Below are 2,608 nucleotides of genomic sequence, written 5' to 3'. Positions count from 1 at the left end.
TTCCTTTGGGATAAATTCATTTGTCTTAACATTTTGTCTAGTTTTCCGTCTTCTCTGTTAGGAATGCCTTTTATGTTCCTGCTCTGAATGCAATGGCTATATTAAGACTATGTCATTTGCTGTCCAGAGCCTGGAACTTCAAGTTGTGTGTGTGTGTGTGTGTGTGTGTGTGTGTGTGTGTGTATTCTGTGTGCACTCTCCATTTGTGATTTCACTGCTCTTTCTCTCAGATCAGTCCTCTGCAGAGTTTCTCCTTGCCTACATTTGGAAGTGTTTGGACCTGGTCCAGTGTGTGGTGAATTTTAACTGTATGTGCTTTGGTCTGCTTGGTAGAAAAGGCTATATCTCCTACAGTTGAAGTTTTACAGCATTCTCTGAGTTGGTGCTTCTGGTGGGTTAGTGCTGATCTTCTGGGGGAAGGGCCTAGTGTCTGGTTCTCAGGCTGAATTGTCCTAGTAAAGATGCATCTTCAGAGTACAGAGGGACATGCATTAGTGTAAGCTGCTCCTGTCTTCACTGTGGGCACTGTGTTGCTCACTGAAGTCTGTCCATGCTTATGGGTGGCAGTGGGGGTGGGGGATGGCATCACCACATTCCCTTGTCCCTGGAGAGGGGAGTTCACACTGCCACCTTTTAGGAAGCCCTCACAGTAGAGTGAACAATCTCCCCTCTTATGTCTCAGGCTTCTGTCAGAATACAACCTTCACCCTGTCTGTGTCTGAGCTGTCTGCCTGGTGGTACAGTGCTCTTGTGTTTTATCTTAGGTGCATGGCTCGGTTTCAATATTCCAAATTTTAGAGACCTGTTGTGTGGTGGACTTGAACTGATCCTCTGGGGGACGGTCATGCCACGCTGTGGCTGATGACAGTTTGTCCCAGAAAAGCAGTTTCATGGCCATGCAGGAGCTCAGACTTTATAGTAAAGTGCAGCCAAATGCTGTCTTCCAGATTAGTTGCCTTCAACAGGTGTCTCTTCTGGTATGTTAATTAACCATGCTGCTCAATGGTGCCCACTATCTCTATTTTCCTGTAGCAGGCAGTGCCACCTCTACCAAATGCACTCCAAGAAGGGCAACTGTCTCTCCCAATGTGACATGGGATCTTCAGACCATGTTGTCCATTCCTGTGCCTCTTTCCTCTTTCCATACAGAAGCACCATTATGCACATCAGGCACAACCTTGGCTATGGCATAGACTTCCAAACCTTCAGACTTTGTGCTCTGCTGCTCATAAAAAGTTGCAATAATTAGGTCCTCTCTTTTTCCCAGTCAATGGTTTTGGGGAAGACTTTTTTTCTTGTGCAATACCCTGCATGCTGCTGTCACTCTGTCTCTATTTCTCTTTTTCCTCACTCCATGACCAAGGCTCCCTCCTCTCTGCAGCACCCACAATTCTCTTCTTCTCCGAATCAAATTTCTGAAGTTCCTACCTTCCACATTGTGGTTGTTTTTCTCCTTCTAGATATGCAGTTTGTTCTCTCAGTCCTCACATTGATTTACTGAGTGTTCGTAATGATTTGATATTTATCTGTGTTCAAGGTAGAAGATGAGCATAAGGTCCCCCTATTATCTGACCATCTTAACTCCTTGCATAACATTTCTTGTTGATCGTACCACTGTGTATACCTTCTTTGCCCATCAGCAGGACTAATGTCTTGTCAGTCGTGGTGACAGTGACTTTGAAAGTGGAAGATCCCCCCAGTGCTCTTGGTATGAACATCCATGGTAAATTCCCATTCCTGAAACAGTGAGTCCCAGATAACAGAACATTTATGGCCTCCACGTTCCATCCCATTCACAAAAATACTTGATTGGCCTTTGCCAACCAGGACACCAACCTTTGCTGGCATGATGTTGGCAAAGGTTTTTCTGGAGACTGCTGCCCAGATGGAGGGCAAGTCCTTACAGCTCACAATGGCTATGTCCTGACAGGTCCCACCAACCATGAAGTTGTTGATATAAGTGCTCCACCTGGTCATGGCACTGCTACTGGGGCTACTCTCTGCACAGTGGTTAGGGGCATCGCCACTGGGTTGGGGCCCTTGGGATGTTAGGGTGATGTGGAGAGTTCAGGAGCACATGATGCCACCCAGACTGTGGCTCTGCTAGCTGTGCAGCAGCCCTTGTACCACCACTTCTTCCATACAAATTTTACAATCTGCTCATCAAATTCCACATGAGAAAAATTGTCGGGACTTGACTGTTATTACATTTAACTTATAAATTAATTTTATATTTAATTTATTTAAATATTAAGTCACAAATATTAATTTGTGAACATCGTATACCTCTCATTTATGTCTCTAAAAATTCACAATGAAGTGTTCTAATTTTTCTAATTTTCTGTTGGTTGTTTTCTAGTTAGATATTTTTGGACCATATAAAATGGTAACCTTTTAACGGTAAGCCTTCATATTTCTGTTTGCATATAAAGAGATAATAATTTCATATTAAACCTGTATCTAGTATAAATCAGAAATCTAGTTTTTATCCTAATTTGCTAATTTACAGAATTATTTGTATTTCCAATCTACAACATTTTATCTTCTGTATATAGTAGTAGTTTTTTTTTATTTCTAGTCATTTTACTTTATATATATATATATATAA

The 2,608-nt window shown here is 42.3% G+C and overlaps 1 pseudogene; it reads right to left on the bottom strand.

Annotated features, from left to right (window-relative positions):
• Positions 1–1,577: 1,577 nt before the first annotated feature.
• LOC105259668 lies at positions 1,578–1,977 on the bottom strand (annotated as a pseudogene).
• Positions 1,978–2,608: the final 631 nt, after the last annotated feature.

The sequence above is a fragment of the Felis catus genome, chromosome X (genome assembly GCF_018350175.1).
Source record: "Felis catus isolate Fca126 chromosome X, F.catus_Fca126_mat1.0, whole genome shotgun sequence".
NCBI classification, from domain to species: domain Eukaryota; kingdom Metazoa; phylum Chordata; class Mammalia; order Carnivora; family Felidae; genus Felis; species Felis catus.
Note: the sequence above shows the minus strand (reverse complement) of the source record. Positions and strands in the feature narration are given on the sequence as shown.